Below are 20,614 nucleotides of genomic sequence, written 5' to 3'. Positions count from 1 at the left end.
AAATATCTAAGTGATATGGTACAAAAATTGAAGAGTAGTAAATCATCTGGGTGGTAGTAGTCCAGAAAGGCTTCACATAGAAGGTGATATATATAATAAAGTTTTATTGATTAACAGGATGCAGGCAAAGAAATAGCAATAGTTACCATCTATCATTTAATATTTTCTGTATGAGAAACACTCATATCTAATTTATATTCAATATATATTATGCAATTTTTTTTGGAAAATATGGAGAATTCTGCTTCCGATCAAGATGGACAAATAGGGACTGGATTTACCCTTGTGACTTACACAGCTGGTGGGGGACAGACAAAATATAAGAAAACAACAGTTTTCAGATACTGGACATCAAGCAATGATGAACAATGATTCCTAAGGGGAAAAAAAATGAGGTTACCCCTATGGTTGTCCCAGCTTATCACATGAAGAAAGGAATTACCCACAGTGCACAAAGGCAGAGCCTAATGGTCTCGGTGAGTTAAGAAGATGAAACTGGGAGTCTAGAAGGCCAAGGTGGTTATAGTTGATAGGACAGAGTAATAGGAGAGAGACCTACACATAGACTTACAGAAATAAAATTTAGCCAATTACTGAGCAGATCATGTGTGTGAGGAAACTAACCAAGGTTAGGGAAAGATACACTTAAAAGGAACAGAGAGAACAATCCCCAGAACCCACATAAAGCTAAGAATGGTTCATTCTTCCATCATCAAAAGTATAAAATTTCATAACACAAGAAGCATTTGTCAAAGTACTCAGAGCAGTATTACCTCAGTAGTGAAGATAATTAATCCTAAAGGCTATAGTAGTTCCAACTGACAGAGCTTAAAAGCAAGCTTTGAAAAGATCAAGGTTTCCAAGTACCTTAACTGCATACCAGAAAGTAAGTCCAAAAATATTTATAAGACTATAGAAACATTTAGTACTCAAGAAGGTAAAGAGCTGCCATCCAATAAAAAATTAGCAGCCATACACAGAAGAAGGAACATACAATCCATAATGAGGAGAAAAGTCAATCAATTAAAACTAACCCAGAAATAACAAAGATGAAAATGAGCACACAAGGATATTAAAACAGTTATGGCTGCATTCTATTTATTCATTGAACTAAAAGAAAGACTGAACCTATTAAGCAGAATATTGAATATATTACAGAGACTCAAGCTAAACTTCCAGAAATAAAAAAAATTCAATGTCTAAGATAAAAAATATACTGGGCAAAATTAAAAGCAGATTAGACACTGCATGACAAGAAAAATGAACTTGAAGACTTATCAAGAGAAACAATCCAAAATAAAATAGAGTGGAAAAAAATAAGATGAAAAAATGTGAACAGAATCCATGAACTGCAGAACATCTTCTAGCTACTTAATCTATGTGTAATTGGACTCCACAAAGAATAGGAGTAAACAAAAAAATTCTGAAGAAATAATGGCTGCAAATTTTCCAGATGTGACAATAACTATAAGCCACAGATAGAATAATTCAAAATACTCTGAGCTCAAGAAACATTAATAAAACTGCACTAAGGCATATAGTAATCAACTTGCTTACAACAAGGGACAAAAAGAAAATCCTTAAGTTAGCCAAGGAAAATGATACATCACATACAGAGAAACATATAGAACAATTATATCTGACTTCTTTTTATTTTTTTTAAAGATTTTATTTATTTATTTGACAGATAGAGATCACAAGCAGGCAGAGAAGCAGGCAGAAAAAGAGAGAGGAGGAAGCAGGCTTCCTGCTGAGCAGAGAGCCAGATGCAGGGCTCAATCCCAGGACCCTGGGATCATGACCTGAGCCAAAGGCAGAGGCTTTAATCCACTGAGCCACCCAGGCACCCCTCTGACTTCTTTTTAAAAACAATACAAAAAAAAAAAAAAAAAACAATACAAGCCAAAAGACAATGGGTCAATATCTTTAAATTACTGAACAACAAAAAGTGAATCTAAAAATTCTATACATAGCAAAATAAAGATTTTGAAACACAAAAGCAGAGGGGCACCTGGATGGTTTAGTAAGTTATGCATCCAACTCCTGATTTTAACTCAGGTCATGATCTTGGAGTGGTGAGATCGAGCCCCATGTCTTCATTCAGCAAAGAGTCTGCTTGACATTGCTTCTCTCACTCCCTCTCTTCTTCTACCCCTCCCCCTATGCTCTCTCTCTTTCTCTCCCTCCCCCCAAAATAAATATATCTTTAAAAAGTTCTTCAGGAAGAAGGTAAAGTTACCAAATGGAAATTGAATCTACACAAAGGAACAAGTGCCCTGAAAATGGTAAATATGTGGTAAGTATGAAAGACTTTCTTGTTTTTTAAATATCTTCAAAGCAAAAATAATTATTTTTAAGTTTATAACACATGCAGCAGTAATGTGCATGACAATAGCACAAAGACTAGGAGGGAGAAATATAGGTATACTATTGTAACATTCTTAGCCATATGTGAAGTTGGATAATATTACTTGAAATAAGACTATGATAAATTATATAGGGTTGTTCTAAATTCTAAAGCAACCACTAATATGTAATTAAAACAAAAAATTAAAAGTAATAAGCCAACAAAGAATTTTAAGTGAAATCATTAAAAAATTCTCTATAAATTAAGAGAAAACAGGAAAAGGGAACAATGAACAGATGGTACAAATAGAAAGCAAAGAGCAGATCATGTATTTAAACTCAATCACATCAATAATTACATTAAGTGTAAATGATCTAAATATCCAAATTAAAAGGGGAAAATTGTCATATTGGATAAAAAGCAAGACTCAACTGCATGCAGTCTACAAGAAATTCACATCAAAAATGAAGACACCATACTTGAAAAGATGGAAAATATGTTACTCATACTGCCACTAATAAAAAGAAAGCTGCAGTGGCCATCAGGCAAAGTAGATTTCAGAGCAAAGGATATTACTAGAGATAAAGGGATCCTTGTACAATGATAAAGGGGTCAATTCATTAGGAGGATATAATGACCCTAAACATCCATCAACTTAGTAGAGCTTCTAAATATAAGGCACCTGGATGGCTCAGTTGGTTGAGCATCTCTTTGTTTTGGTTTAGGTCATGATCTCAGGGTCATGGAATTGAGCCCCTCAACTGGCCAAGCTCTCCTGCTCAGCAGGGAGTCTGTTTGAAATTATCTCTCTGCCCCTCCCCCATTCATGTCCCCCCCAAATAAATAAATAAATATTTTAAAAAATAAGTAAATACAAGAAAGAAAAATTAATCAAATTTCAAGGAGAATTATAATCAGAGTTTTCAATATCTCTTTCAGGTAATGATAGACCAAGTAGACAAAAAATCAGTAGGATATAGAAGACCTGCACAATAGTATCAACCAACTGTACCTAATTTACATTTATAGAACTTTATTGAACTTAACACCCAATAAAATAATTAGGAATTCAATAACAGAAAGATATCCAGAAAAATCTTTAAATATTAGAAAATAAAATAATACTTGTAAATGACCCACAGATCAAGGTAAAAACCAAAAAGAAAATTAGAAATTATTTTGGACTGAATAAAATTGAAAATACCACATATCAAAATTTATGGAATACAGCTAATGCAGTACTTAAAAGTAAATTTGTAGTACTAATACCTATATCAGAAAAGGTCTCAAATTAATGATCTCAGCTTTCACCTTAAGTAACGAGAAAAAGAAGAGCAAATTAAACCTGAAGTATATGGAGAAAATGAAATAATAAGGATAAAAAAATCACTAAAATAGAAAACAAAAGAGCAATATTAAATTTTGATATGTTATATTTACATTCTTATATTAGAAATAAGAGACATCACTAAAGATTATACAGATCTTAACAGGATGGAAAATATTAAGAACAACTCTATGCCAATAAATTTAAATACTTAGATGAAATGCTCTTAAATAAGGTCCATAACTCAGATGAAATAGATAACATAAATTGCCCTATACCTAGTAAAGAAATTGAATTTTCAATTAAAAATCTTCCCAGAAGAAAGCTCCAAGCACGGATGGCTTCATTAGTGGACTCTTTTAAGTATTCAAAAAGAATAATACCTATTGTACACAAACTCTTCGGGAGATTTGAAGAAAAGGGAATACTTCCCAACTCATTCCATGAGGCTACAGTAATCAAGTAATCAAGATTGTGGCATAAAAAAATAGACAACTAGATAAATGGAAGAAAACAGAGACTCCAGAAATAAACCTATTTGTATATGATCAATTGATTACCAACGAAAGTGCCAAGGCAATTTAATGGGGAAAGGACAGCCATAAGCAAAAATATAAACCTCAAACTGTATCTTACTCCACTACCAAAATTAGCTCAAAATGAATCACAGACCTCAATTAAAAGTTTAAATTAGGGGTGTCAGGGTGGTCATTTGTTAAGTGTCTGCCTTCAACTCAGGTCATGACCCAGGGTCCTGGGATTGAGCCCCACATCAGGCTCCCTGTTTCATGGAGGAACATGCTTCTCCCTCTCCTATTCCCTCTGCTTCTGTTCCTTCTCTTGCTATCTGTCTCTCTGTCAAATAAATAAATAAACTTTTTTTTTTAAAGATTTTATTTATTTATTTGACAGACAGAGATCACAAGTAGGCAGAGAGGCAGGCAGAGAGATAGAGAGAGAGAGAGAGGGAAGCAGGCTTCCTGTGGAGCAAGGAGCCTGATGCGGGGCTTGATCCCAGGACCCTGAGATCATGACCCGAGCCGAAGGCAGCAGCCCAAACTACTGAGCCACCCAGGCGCCCCAATAAATAAACTATTTTTTTGAAAAATAAAAGCTTAAACTATTAAACTTCTAAAACAACACAAAGGGAAAAATCTTTGTGACTTTGGGTTTTGCAAAAATGTATTAAAGTGACACAAAAAACATGAAATTCAAAATAAAATAATAAATTGGATTTCATCAAGATCTAAAACTTTCACTCTTCAGGACACTTAAAGTTACAAAGCAAGCCAAAAACTAGTAGAAAATATGTGCAAAACATATACCCAATAAATAACTTGTAATTTAGAATATATAAAAACCATTACAACTCAATAAAAAAGAAGACAACCAATCAAAAAAAACCAGCAAAATATTTAAAAGACACTTTAAAAAGGTAGATGGATGGCAAATAACCACATAAAAAGATGCTTAACATCGTCAGTTATTATGGAACTACAAATGAAAACTATAGTGAGATACCACTATAAGCCACTTGCATGGCCAAAATTGAAGACTAAACATACAAAGCATTAATAAGGATCTGGGCAACTGCAACTCTCACACACTGCCGTTAGAAATGTAAAATCGGGGTGGGAGTGTGGCACCTGGGTGTCTCAGTCTGTTAGGTCAAGCATCGGCCTTGGGCTCCTGTCATGATCCCAAGGTCCTGGGATTGAACCCTGCATCAGGCTCCCTGTTCATTCGGGAGCCTACTTTTTCCTCTCCCTCTGCCTCTAACCCTGCTCATGCTCTCCCTCACTCACTCTCTCTCTCAAAATAAATAAATAAAATCTTAAAAAAAAAAAAGAAAAAAAGAAAGAAGTGTAAAATGATGCAACTGCTTCTTTGAAGACAATTAGCAGTTCTTTTAAAGAAATCTATGTAATCTAGCCATTTCATTTCACTCCTAGGTATTGATCCAAGATAAAGAAAGCTTATATGTACTCAAAGACAATGACCAAAGTAGCCTCATTTGTAATAAGCAAAAACTAGAAAGAACCTGAATGTATAATCAAATTGTGGTATATCCATATAATGAAATACTACTCAGCAATTTAAAAAATAAGTTATTGACAAGCACAACACAAGTGACTCTCAAAATAATTACGCTGAATGACATAAGCTAGACAAAAAAGAATAATGTATCACTCCACTTACATAAAGTTTTTTAAATGCAAACTAATCTATAGTGATAGCATATCAATGATTGTCGAGGTATAAAGTTAGGGAAAGATCAAGTAGGGGAAGAAGTAAGGAACTCTGAAGAGACATTAAGAAAGAAACTGTTAGAAGTGATGGATATGCAAATTATCTTGATTGCAGAAGTGGCTTCACTGGTGTATACCTACATCAAAACTTACCAAACTATATACTTTAAATATATGTAGCTTATTGTATGCCAATTATACCTCAATAAAGATGTAAAAAAATGCAGTAGGTAAGATTCTCACTTCACAGGTGAGGAAGAGGAAGCTAGGCTCCAAAATGTTATACAATTTGCCTAAGATCACAGCTAGTACACAACAGTACCCAGGGATGGCAGGGATTCCACACCATATATTTCAAAACTAATATGAAACATCTAATATAGTTCTGATTCATGAATGACACTCAAAAAGTGTTTGGGGGTTTTAAAGTATTAGAGGCATATAAAAAGCCCAAGATGTGAAAAAGTCAATATTTTAACTGTCCCCAAAGCTATTCAATTTCTTACACTTAGAATTTTTATTGTGTACTTATTGATAGGATATTTAAATTTCTAAAGAAGTTTTTTTAACCTGAAGTATTTTAATTGATATATGGCAGAGTTTCTGTAATGACCTCAAAAAGCATTTTACTGGAATCTATTATGCACCACGTAATATGCACTATTTGCTAGGCCCAAGTGAGACAGATTTTTAAGTCCTCTATAGGTAATGAAAGAACTCCTTTGATGAGGCAATGGCAAGGGGTTCAATATGTCAGGAGGCCACGGTGCACATACAGTTGAGTGGAAGATGGAGATGACCAGAAACTCTAGGTCTCTAAAAAAGGAACAGTGCCGATGTTCCTTCCACCAATTACAAGGTTCCTGCCATGAAGAAGGAATAACGGCCAAAGCATTTCCCAAGGAGAAACTATTAGGTTTTGTTTAAATCACTTTTTTGCTCTTCTTTTCATATATGTATATTTCATTTCTACTCACAAATAGATTATAAATTCTTAAGGACTAAATCTTCCTTTTCCATTTTAAATTCCAACTGATGTCTAGAGAGTTCTGAATTCATATTCTTACTGAGTGAATGAATAAGTGAGTGAATGCATATTAGTGTTAGTCTAAACGATAGAGTAATGAGAATGACAAAGATCATTTACAAAATCAACTTGACTTTGTCCCATTCTTTGAAAAGTCTATTTTTTCTTAATTTTTATTTCCATAAGTCTTTTCTTGCTCATGAGTATCCTACTTTCTTGCACTATTTCCTCTTCCCTTGAAAGAGACAAGTAGAGAGGGTCTATATCTTTAGTGTAACATGTGTTGCAACTACACCTTCTGTGGAGAAGGACAAATACAGCAATACAACCAGAGTAGTAGTCATCACTTTGTCTGATAAAATTCTAAAAGTAACCAAATTCTGCGCACCTGTTTTACTCCATGTACTAATGCCTATGTGAAAGCCAGCTGATAGGAATGCCATAATCTCAAGGATAGTTACTTTTCTCACTCATAGTACCCAAGTGTTACTTTACCCCCTTCTGAAATCAACAAGGCCCTGCCTGGTGCATTTTAACCCCTGGTATTAATGACTTTAGTGTTTACGTTATGCCTTTAAATCTTCAAAATAATTTTTCTGAGTTTTTTTTTTATTATGTTCAGTTAGCCAGCATATAGTACATCATTAGTTTTTGATGTACTGTTCAATGATTCCGTGTTGCATATAACACCCAGTGCTGCTCATAACACTTGCCCTCCTTAATACGCATCACCTGGTTGCCTTATCCTCCCACTCACCTCCTTTCTCTAACCCTCAGATTGTTTCCCAGAGTCCAGAGTCTCTCAAGGTTAAAAATGACTTTAAGTATATTCTGATTCCTTTAAAAACACATCTTCCTCCCAATTCTCCATGGAAAGAAAAAATACTCCCAGTTTTCACTGGGGATCTAATCAATGAGATGGAAAGGGATTTGAGCATTTCCCTCTCCTTTTTCAATAATTCAGTACTGTGATGAATGACAGAACAGGGAAAGCAATCCCTCATAATTTTCATCACATATAATCTGACCAGGCCTATTGATCCTACATTGGCAAGTCTCTTCTTCCTGTTCCCTAAATACCCACCTTTTACCTCCAGCCTGAACTACTGTAATAGCTGCTCACAAGCTCACAAGCTGCTTCTCTAGTTCAAGTCTTAATTCCCTTTAATCAACTCTACAAACTGCTGGTTGAACTACTTTTTCAAAAGCAAAGCTCTTGCCATACTATCAGACTATTTGGTTGTGATGGCCCCAAATACCTTAACCTAGTTTTATAGGCCACTACAATACGATCACACTAAATCTTCTATATACATACCCTATACCTCAGTCAGACTGGACATCTCATTGTTCCCTATCTCATACTTCCCTGTTTCCATTTGTCTATCCCATACCCATCATTGTGATATCCCCTCACAATCAGGATGCTTCTCTCTTCATCCCCTTTTCCAGTGACAAAATTCTGCTCAAGTTTCAAAGATCATCAAAGAACTACTTAGAGTCCTTCTTCTTAAAGGGATGTATCTTGAATTCTTTTGACCCACCCACCCTAGAGTACTTTTTTTTTTACTTTATTAAGATACTTAACATATTCTGCATAGAGAATTACTTCTCTATTCTGCAATAATCAATGTAACTTAATTAACATTTTAATCCCTCCTTTGAGCCATGCAAGGAGTCAGACACTAGGTACACAAAAAAGAATAAGAGGGTTTAATAATTCTGTCTAGATTCTTAAGTTCTTAATGACAGGAGTTTTGTGCACTTGCATTTATTTCCAATGCTGCATTAATGTTTTGCTTTGAATATTATCAGTACTCAGTATATATTTTTGCAGCTGAATTAATTTCCAATAGATACTAAACACTCTCCAGGGAAGTAAATATTTGCTACTAAAAAAAAGGGGGGGGATTTCCATAACTGGGAAAATAATCACATCTTTAAATAGTTTTCAAAGCGCAAGTTGAAAGTTAAATTGACCACTGATTACACCATCCAATGGGTCAGGTCATTCCTCACTAGAAACTAAATTCCAAGTAGGACAGGCTGCTTCAGATGATATATTCTCAGATGACCAGAGTTTCCAAGATTGTTAGTTTGGTCTAGTAAAGGTGATTATTGCTTCATACCACAGAAATCTTGTACTTGCTTCTTGTACTCTCCTGGGAGTTTATATAAGACAATTTAAGTTGATATCAGTATTTAAATACTAGTACATATCTGGGAGATGCACACTTCTTGTTTAACCTAGCCACATCTCCACACCCTTAAAATGTATACTTTCGAGGCTATACATACAATTTCTGAAAGCCTAGAAACAATGACACATTTTGGCACTATGAGATTGGGCAAACCTTGAACTTAACTCTCAACATGTTTATATTGCTTCCCTTCCTGGGAAATAGAATGGAAAGACACCATAAGGCTATTTTAAAAAGACAGAACCAGAGATAGAAGAAAATGAAAATGGTCAATAGCATTATTCAAAAACCAATATTAAAACAAAAAAGCTTCTTGACAGTGATACTTATTAATAACAAGGAAAAATTCAAGCAGCAAAAATGAGGTAAACAAAAGGAGCTCACTGTTCCTGACCAAACCAAGCCCCAGTACCTGGCACCAGCCAGGTTAAGAGCTTCTGGGCTGAGCCTAGCTCCTCCCACAGGCTCTCTCTAAACAGAGTGCCACACCTCTCCTCCAGGAAAAAAACTCAGCAGGGTATACAACAGTCACTTTATTACTGAAAGTCAATTTAGCAGCACAAGGACAATCTCAGAAAAGGAAAAAGAAAAGTGCTTTCTTTGTGTAGGAAGAGCAGAAACCAAAAATCTAGAATCTGAAATTTATATTTCTGAAGAGAACTATTAACATAAAATGGTTACAATATTCCAATAGTATTGGGAAAAAAGACAGTACAGGCCTTTTTCATGGCATTTAGGCTCAGAGTAAAATGTAAGAATTCTTAGACTGCAACGTAAACAGATTTGAGATACTCTACAACAGCTGAATCTATGAAAATTTTACCAGATAAGTTCATAATCAAGAATATTATAGGGGCGCCTGGGTGGTTCAATTGGTTAAATGTCTGACTCTTGATCTCAGCTCAGGTCTTAATCTCAGGGCCATGTGTTCAAGCCCTGTATTGGGCTCCATGCCGGATGTTAAAAAAAAGAATATTCTAAATTAAGTGAACCCCTGGTGGTGTTCTAGAATGGAAAGAAATGTGTTTTGAAGTCAAATGGACTGTGTTTGAATCCCACCTCTGCCCTTTTCTTCCTTGCATTCCTTCCTTCTTCCTTCCTTTATCTTTATTTTTTGTTCAGTTGTTCATGCATTCAACAAACATCTACTAGGAAATTACTGCATCAGGCACTGTGATAGAAACTGTGTACACAGGCTTGAACAAAGTAATCATGGTCTCAGCCCCAACAGAACTTTCAGTCTAGTGAAGAAAATAGACATTAAACAAACAAACAAATGTATGATATTTATTAATCATTTTAAGGCTATGAAAGCAAAAAAGAAATCAGAACTTAGAGAAAATAGCTGGGGACTTGGAAGAGGGAGGAAACTATCTTTTAAAATCATTGGCAGGATTAAAAATAACATGAAAGTGCCTTGTACAATGCCCAAAACATACAGGTGCTCAACCAAGCAACAGCTGCTTTTTGTTAACTTCTCTCTGCCAAATATAGACCCCCTGGTTCCCTCCCACTCTTTCTCCTACCACAGACACTGGGAAGTGTTGGAGCACTGGTCTGGCTGGCACTGTTGTGGGAGAGTGGCAGCCTGTTCCCTCTTAAACACTTCAGACTGCTGCACCACTTCTTGTTCTATCAGTTTTCTATATAATCACAACCTTAACCAATCCACAACTTTGTTTCAGGCATATCTAGGTTTCATTTCTTGCTCTGTATCCTTAAGATCATTTATAAATTTTATCCCATTGGTTGCATGGACTATGTAACCCTCAGTCAAACTAATTGTCAAGAAACAACCAACATCAAAAACTGAGATGAATTCATTCTATGTGGAAGACTTGCTAGAAAAACACAACTAAGGAATGTCTTTAAGGTTGGAGTATATGACTGAGTAGAATATTTTATTGTAGAAAGTCTTTCTGAAAACTTAAAAATTATCCTTTCTGACCATGATTAATCCTCTATCTTGTTCTTTGAGAGCAAACATTCAACAAGCCTTAAAATTTGACAAATCCGAGTTCAGGTTTAGTAAGCTGCTAAATCAATAAAGATTCTCACTTCTTTCCCATTATTTTAACTTTATCACCTCACAACGTAAAACTAATTCCAACAGTTCTTCAGTCTCTTTGTACAACATGAGCAAGAGTACTATCTTAGTTCATATGAGAAATGTAATAGGGATTCTTCAGTCCTTAATAAATTGTGACCCCGCATATAATTTAATGGACATGTGTTAGGTTCTGTCTTACAACTTTGCAAGCAGCATACAGGCTAACTGAAAACAAACTATCTCTGAATGAAAGAAAGAGGAGACAGAAGGGAAGGGAAGGAAGAAGGAAAAAAGGAAGGAAGGAGGGAGGGAAGGAAATAGGGAAGAAGGAAGGGAGGAAGGGAGCGAGGAAGAAAGGAAGGAAGGAAGGAAATATTCATTACATTAAAAGTCACTTTACAGAATTGATTCCAAAAAACTTTCTAATCTCCAATATTAGAAACATTATATAACATATTTGAAACCTAATTCACATGACTCTTTGCTCTAGAAGATACAAGGATGTTTCTTGATAATGGCTACAATGAGACATTTCTAAAGATCTCCCATACAAAATTTTAGGGTGTGATACATATATGATTATTTTCATATATATCTCTATATCAATCTTTCCCCAGACAAGCAAAATCATTGCCATTGGTTTTTCTACCAGAGGGGTACTCATTTCTCAAAATCTCTACAATTGTTCTTAAAACTCACTAAATTGAAATCACTAAAATTAGACAATTAGGGGGGGAAATGATAGAACTCTTTTTAAGTTACTATTGTCATCCAAATAAGGATTTCCACATCTTAAATAACAATCCTCAAATCCATTTCGTGGATTCATAAAAATCTCCTATTTCAATAGTCTTGTTTCATTAATATCCCTCCTCTCTCTTCAACTACTGCAGTGAAACTGGAGGGACAGGTATTTCTTCCATCTAGTCAACCATATCTTCTCAAAAAGCATGAGGTGCTCAGTTTTCTTATATTCAGTTCTCTTATCGACACTCACATGTTTTATGCTTTACTTTGTCAGCCTTCCCAAGATATGACTTTTCAATTACTATCTGTTCTGTGACTGCAATTCCAGAGAAAAACTCCGTGTAACTAGTCACAAAATCAACAGTGACTTCTGCAAATGGTCACTACCAGAAAGCCCAGAATGTTTTCATCCCTTATACCTGTCAACTACTCATTTAGTGTGTCCTTACTGCTATATCAAATATCAAATTACGCATGACCAATCTCACCTCAAGAGCAGCCCATTCTAGTTGGTGATGTTATATGTATGTAGTCATGGAAGAAAAATAATATTCATAGGAGGAATAGTATCTGTATATATTAACATATATATCTGTATTTCTTCTGCACTTTGTTAAATGAAACTTAGAACACAGTGGCAATATCTAAAATCAAGCCATGGGCTTATCAGCCTGCCATAGCTTTAAGAAAAAAAAAAAAAAGAACCTATATTCCACCTAATGTAGGCAGCTATGGGATGCAGACTTAGATTTCATTAATGCTATTGCTTAATTATCTATTATGCCTGAGTGAAAAAGGGAAAAATTATAATTAACTGTCAAACATACCTTTTTGTTGTGCATGTATGTTCCAAAGGTATTACAGCCCAAAGTTGACATAAAAATAGAAAATCTGTTTCTATTAATGAATTCATTCACTTAAGTTTATATGAAACTGTATGAGCTGAAAAGAAAAAGAGCTTACTCCAGGACAGTTTGTACCCAAAGAAAACTCTCTAGCAACATATCAAGTTTTAAGCCCTTAGGTTAGAGACCATCTTTTCTTCTCTTGTAATCACTGTGCCAACCCCTTAGTGCTAAGCAAATAATAATAATAAAAAGTGTTATACCAAGTGGACAAACTTTTTTGATTGGTTAAACATTAAGGATCGGTCTTTTTTGCCAGTCATCTATGGAAGGGGATGCTTTGGAAATATATCTTTTTACACTATATTTGGCTTTCATCTTTGAAAAACTCCAATAAGATATATGTAGATTTTATATATGCACACACACACACACACACACACACACATATATATTAGAGAGAGAGCTGGGGGAAGGTGGGAGGGAGGAAAATAGAGAGAGGGAGAGATTGCAGAAAATATTTTTATCTTTACTAGTAATATTTAATTCACATTTTTATGTTTGGAGGTGACAAAAATTTAGTGAAATGATAATCATTTATATGCATACTCCCAAGATGACATGAAATATGTACTTCAGATAAGACTATATGTCGAGAGTGATGTGCAGAAAAAAGTATACAACAAAATGAACTAGATTTTGTTGATTATTCAATCTTTATAAACTGTATAGCTGCTAAACTATTTCTAAGTGCATGAGTAAATCAATTGCTTAACTATTAACTGAAGTGTAGACATTATATTATATATATATAGTTTATATTACATATACATTATAATTATAGATCATTATATGATAAAATAATGACTAACTGTGCTTAACTACTACATGAGGACACTCCCTCATGTCCTTAATTTGAGACCACCACCCTGTTCAAATTATGGCTTTATTTCCCCTTCTCTAAATACATTTATATCCTTTAAATATTAATGAAAGTTATGTAAGAATATGGAAGACTATTAAGCCTATCTTCTTGGTTAAAAACAAGTTCAGAGAACAGCTTCTTGGGGAAATATTCAAATTTATTAGCTGCTCTTAGCAAACTGCCCTCAAGCCCCACATTGTTTCCAATCTCAAGTTAAGAAGAATTTCTCTCCAACGGGCACTGAATCACTTTAATGTTGACTCTTGTGCTGCTCTACTCCACCTTCAAATGTAGCCAGTAAATTCAGCTTTACTACAGTACTATAAAAATGTGAAAGAACCATAATAGCATCTAAAAAAGAGCTGTTGGCGCTATATTAGTTTAGAGAAAACCCTAAACTGAATACTAATGCAAAATTTAATGATCGTTTGCCTAGTTGCCAAAAGAGTTACAATAATTATTTTGCCATAATGTGTAAGTTATCTTGAAGGCATCTGAGAATATTACTATATGAGATTCAGATTAAGTCCCCAAAGTGTCATTGTCTTCATGTTTTGTTTTGTTTTTTTCCAGTAGAAATAAAACATCAACATACTACCTTCACTGTAATGTTGTCCTCTGATTAGAGGATTGCCTTATGAGTCAAGAAACATTATAAAGAGATCACTTTGCAAAGTCAGTTTCTTTGATTGATATCCAACATGGATCTACCTTACATCAAATTCCAGTTAACAGTGAATATCATGATTATAAGGTTCCGGTAAAACATTTAAACAGAATCAATACTTTTCCTTCCCTTTTCTTTTATAACCATGACCAAAATTTTAGAGTTGAAAAGTAAACCAAGATCAAATTTAGACATGTTGTTTGAAATTAGCAAAGATGAAACACTTCACTACCAGACAAAAGCCCTGATTTTAAGAGTAGATTTTTGCCTTCCCTGAAATGCCTAGCTCAGGCAGTGTATTTTTATGCCTGCAGATATTGGCATGTTTCACATTTGAGATTATGACACACCAACTTATTTTGAAATTTCTTTAAATCTTCTACTGCGCATGTTTCAAGTGCTTCATGACTATCACTGATAATTGAGCAATTAACTTGGAATTACCAAATGTGCTGTGATGGCACAATATGGAGTAAGCAACATGAAAGAATAAAGAACAGAGGAACTTAGCACAGTGACTAAAAGTAATAAAGGGTAAAATAGGCCATCATCCTAATAATAATACTGAGTAAGTTTTAATGGTCCCAGGTCTCAGTGGTTTAATGGTGCCAGTAAAATGGTTTAATGAAACAAGTCCAGAGTATTACAAACTTTTTAGAGCAGTTTGTTCTGCTTCTACTAAAAGGAAGCTTCTTTCTAACTGGTCTTGTGTAATATTCAGGGATTGGTCCAAAAAATAAGTGTGGGAGTTTCATTAGACAACAAGCACAAAACAATTAGGTTAAAAATCCTGACAGGCAAATTCTTAAGAAATACAAGCTTGCAAAAAATACATGTAAGATCTTCCTTTTTGTAAGAGAGACAAACACAAAAAATGCTAGGGCTAAAGATGACCTCAAGAAGTCTTTGAGCAATTGTGAACATATCTGCAAATCAAAAATTAAGATACATGGTTTCACATCAAGAGGGAAGGGTGAAATCTAACTATATTAGGAAAAATAGAATGCCTCTTTACTGTTCATCCCATCAAGGTCTCTAATACCGGGCTTTTCTGGCTAAAACCATAGCACAACTTGAAGAGTAGCTTTTTAGTGCTTAAATATAACCAGTGAAGCAAATTCCATAAACCTAAATCCTACCTTATTTCGGCAGCAGGCCATCTTAAAGGTTTTCAAGAAAACTAACAATTTAGAAAGAGATTCAAACTATAGCAAATAAAGGACACTATTAAAAATGTTTTTTTCCTCAAAATTCCATCAATATTGCTCCAAAACACTACGAGGAGATTAAAATAGGCCAGGCTGTCCTTTCAGGTATAAATAAATTAGAAATAGAAAGTGAAGAGAGCAGAAAGAACAAGTATCTAAGGGCACTAGTATATAAAATTTAAAAGCTTAAAATGTAATGGATATACACATTCAGATTAGTGAACTGCTTTCAATTAAAGTAGATTTCTAGCCACAGTTCACAAATGTACAGTAGCTGTGTGTATTAATGTAGATACTTCAAATGTCAGTATATCTCTAATTAACATGAGCACACAACTGTAAAACTGAGAAGGCACAATTTTAAATTCCTTACATTCCCAGCATTAATGCTTTCATGGGGCAGCTCCCGTTGTCATGGAAAATGGCATTCAAGCCCTATTTGTGGATTTTCACAGCTCATCTTTTTTATTTACCTGCGCTATGTCAAGATTAGCCTGGAATAATATTTTTTAAAGATAATGCACTTAGACCTACTTGTCCTGAAAATCACAGGCATTCTCACTGAGGGAGCTTTGGTCTGGGTTATGCGCAGTTTGAAACAGATTTCTTTCCATTTTAAAATACCACAAGAGATGAATTTGTGATTTTTTTGTTTGTTTCCTGAAAATCTACACAATTCAAAAAATTTCAGCTGAAGCATGACGTGTGACAGTTTTAGAACGGGGGATAGGAAAATGTCAGGGAGGACCAAATGATCCAGGAACATGAGGACAAGAATTGGTAGAAGGCACTCTACAATCTCCTCCCTGACTTACTCTACCTCAACTTTTCAAAAATATTTATACAGCCACCAAATGGAGACTGAGATAGTGATCAAAAACAACAACAACAACAACAAAAAAGAGAGCTAAAATTCTCTGTGACAGGACAGCTTGGTTTTATGGAAAGAACACTGAATTTATACCATGAAACCCTATATTTGAGTCCTACTACTCTGCAAAAGAATAACTGATTCACCTAACGGTTTTCACAAAACTCAGCCAATTTAGTGTCTGTAAAAGCAACTGTTATATCAAATTAAGATTATGGCCTCAAGCATGGGGTTAAGCAATAATCACCTCTTGTGCCAGAGAATAAAATATTTCTGTATCTTTTCAGGGCAAAGGTTGCCATTCAAGACAATGAACAGAGACAGAATTTTAGAAAAGTAAATTCATTATCAAATTATTTAAAAGGCCTGGATAACCTGAAAAAGGAGGGTATTTAATGATATGCCTCGGTTTGGTTTGGTTTTGTTTTGTTTTTAACCAATAATTTATTGCCAAGGTAAAACTGAATGGTTGGAATTATATAATTATTTTAAAATTAGAGATAAAAAATTAAATGTGAGATATTAACATGCAAAACAAGGTCTTCCTAAACAATGCCTACTTTTGAAAAAGACAGGGTAGTTTTATTTCTTTAAAGAGGAAAAAAAAAATAGAATAAGATGCTTTCAGCTTCTGAGAAGATAATGATTTTCCTTCACAGTGTTTTCCTCTCCTGACACAGGTAGTTGATGTGAGTAGGTAAGATTCTAGTCAGTTCTCACACACCCTTGGTGTGGCCCATTCATTATGGATGTGCAAAACAATATCCTACCTTCCTTATCTCACAGACTGGCTTTTGCACACCTTACTAAGAAACCTTCCCATGGCCATGAGGTATAACTTTCTGCTTTAGATCATGTAGCAAATAAGCAGTTCCAGGATGGAAATTAAAGTTCCTAAAAGAAGCCATTGTCACTGATGCCATTTGCTTGTTCTTAGGCAGACTAAATAAATATTTCCATTGCTTTAATTACCTCAGCATTCTGTGTAAGTGGAGGATGGTCTCTGTAATAACTGAAAGCAATAGGAACTCAAGCATTCTGGATGCCGTGTTAATTTTATCTGACTTATCTTAGTCATAGTATCCTGCTACAGTCCTTTAATAAGAAGGTTCCACAGTTAGAAAATGGCCCTAACAAAGCTTGAGACCACTGAATTTAGGAGCAACAAAGTCCATGCCCTAACATAACATGGAAATTCTCAAGACTGAAAAACAATTACTTTGGGCCTAAATGATTAGATGACTTCTGCTTATATAAGCAGACAAAACTGACTAAAGGATTTTTTTTTAAGTTGAACTCCAGAAGTAACCATATGAAAACTATAGCCACAGTATCCTTTCTTCTAATTTTAGTCTCTCTGTTAGATTGCTAGAAAAATCTCAGCTAATTGGAACCACATCCATTCAGAGCTAGCCTGTGTATGTCTGGCAGAGAGGGAACACAGAGGAAGACTAAAGAAATCAGAAAAGAGAGCCTTTGGGTAATGAGAAATGTAAACTATATTTTAATATTTTAATAAAAGTCATCTTGGTTGAACTATCAATAATTATCTTGTATTTGTCACTTTTAAAATGTAGTCATCCTAAAAACTTACTAAAGGAAATGACTGAATGATAGGAAAGAAGAGAGAAAGGAGGTAAAAGAAAGGACAAAGCAACTAGATAAGATTTGAACAACTCAAAATTGTTTCCTTTCACTCAGATTTCTAACAGGATAAGCTCAACTCCTTGGAATTACCCTTTTCCATGAGAGCCCTTCAAGGATACTTTACATTTCTATCACCATCTTCTTTGCATCCTAGTCCTCACTATGAGACCTCGCACAAATTAAAAGCTTATATTTAATCCAAAGGAGCTATGCAGTTAAATTTTTGTGTTTTACATAAGAATTAAGTCTTCAAATAATAAAGTGTGAATTGATAGTTCCATAAAAATAATGTACTCAAAAAAATTTAAAAAAATAATGTACTCATTCATAAAGCATTAAATATATACAAAATGTATTAAACAATTTTAAACTTTCAGATCTATTTTTAAGTTGATTCAAAATGCTTGTTCCAATCAATGCTACTACTAAAAGAAAGATAAAGCTGGTTTTAAATAAATATTCACTGTGCTCTGCTTAAATATCGAATAGCTTAAACTCGAATTTATAATGTTGGGTTTTTTTTAAATACTTTTCCTGGAAGTCTATCTTCTTAAACTCCTTTGTAGGAGTACACTAACAGAGGACAAGTTTCTTCTTTGTTGCTATGAAATTACATGAGCTCCTTAGATTCCAACAATATACACACATAAATATATTTTAAACTCAAGTCACTTAAATATGTTCTTATATATATGCAGACATTTTTAATACCCACTTCATACTCTAAACTACTTCTATATAATAAATATATATCAATTTAAAGTACTGTAATTGATCAAGTTCATTCCATTTTTTTCTTGAAATTACTTCTTTTCTGAGAAAAAGCTATCTTTGTTCTTCCAAATATCATTTGAAACTTAATAGTGTTTTGGGGATGGTGAAGAAAGCAGGAATACCCCTATTTGGATACACATTATACATTCAATAATCTCCTCATGTGCTGACAGCTCTTTGAATTCTGTATCATCTCACGTCTTTTCTATGTGCACAGTCACAGTACTTTTCAAGTCCAGACAACCAGAAGACTGTAAGAAGTTACCAGGGTAAATTATTCATGTGTATATAGACTAGCCCCTTTAAGGTAATTCATTCCTATAATTGAGCCCCATCTTCAAAAAGTAAGATATTTTTTCTTCCAGCTTATTGTAACAGGTGCCGTTGTGTTATTTCACTGAAAATCACAATAAACTGGGATTTTTTTTCACCAGCTGGTACTATTTTCTATAGTCCTCTTAAGAAAACACTTGCAAAAACCTAGTAACACTTAAAGTAACAGAAAAAATAATAAAAATTCTCACGCAAAAGAGTTGAGTTCTTATTTATGAACCATTACTGTTTCATTATGCAATGAGAAAAGTAATAAATAAACCAATACTTACAAATATGGATAAAAAATCAGCCCCAGCACCCAGAAATCACTGGTAAATTGCCTTTGAATTCATGAAAGTGACCTGAAAGTTTAGACAGAAAATGAAATTTAAAAATATAAGTAAATTGCACTTATATGTTCTATTAAAGGAGTATATACATTCTGTCTACAAATTACACTAGTCTTAATTCGGGCAGTTGTCCCCATCTACTCTAACAACTTTTTCCAAGATAATAATACCAAAAGAGACACTATTCCATTGTCCTACCTCTAGGAATACCATACCTCTGTCCACTATGGCTTTAAAAAAAAAAAAAAAAGCCAATCATAAAGTAGGTGTCTAAAGTATCAATAAGTAAAAACAAAAGGGAGAAAAAAACTTTTGAGGGAATAGAGGCTTACAAGTTACATTTGAAAAACATGTTTAACTTATGTCTGCAAGTTAAAATGAATGCACTTCACAGAAAATACCTTGGATGTGCCCAACAGGAATATCTTATTGGTAGAATAAAAATGAAAAGATGCACTTTTTGTTCTGTTGAAGGTACGGAACACATTTAGATACTTAGTCTATATGCAATGCATTCTCTATAAAGCACAAGTCAATCCAAAATTCTTTTGCTTGCACACACTTTAGTTCTGGCTGAAGAGGTAACAGATGCAACTCAAACACACAGAGCTAGCCTTGTAAAAAGTTTTAACTAGCACAATGAGTCACTTTGTGCCTCTAAATATCTATGGTTTCCTCTCTTCAGAACCCCCATGCATTAGAAGGTAGTTTGGTAGTTTATTTTTATTGTTTGGTCTAAATACAGCACATTTTTAGTTCCATGAAAACAAAGAAACTTTGTTGCAAAGGCCATATTCTTTCCAAAATGTGAGAATGGCTATGAGTAGTGTTCAACTTAAAATAATAATGGAGCTTGAGTTCCTAATTTAGGTCAGAAACTTTCCTAAACTTAGAGATTAGTTTTACTCAATTCATATTTTTTAAATATAGCTAGTAAACATCTAGGTTAGTTAACTAACCTGTATAGTTAGCTAACTGGATTTAAGCAAAATACATTCTGGAAAAAAATGAATCTTAATCAACATCATTTCTAGGAAACACTATTTCCAACATTATATTTATAG

General features: G+C 34.2%; 1 protein-coding gene across 1 annotated transcript in view; it reads right to left on the bottom strand.

Moving 5' to 3' along the window:
- The window catches only part of SOX6 (SRY-box transcription factor 6), a 596,201-nt gene that overhangs the window by 469,392 nt on the left and 106,195 nt on the right, over window positions 1-20,614 (bottom strand). Inside the window, exon 2 of the mRNA XM_059407840.1 lies at window positions 19,491-19,562. The gene's annotated coding sequence lies outside the window, so the exon portion shown is untranslated. The remainder of the gene's footprint in view (window positions 1-19,490; window positions 19,563-20,614) is intronic.

This window comes from Mustela nigripes, chromosome 1 (assembly GCF_022355385.1).
Source record: "Mustela nigripes isolate SB6536 chromosome 1, MUSNIG.SB6536, whole genome shotgun sequence".
Classification (NCBI taxonomy): domain Eukaryota; kingdom Metazoa; phylum Chordata; class Mammalia; order Carnivora; family Mustelidae; genus Mustela; species Mustela nigripes.
The sequence above is the reverse complement of the archived record's forward strand: the minus strand, read 5'-3'. Positions and strand labels throughout refer to the sequence as shown.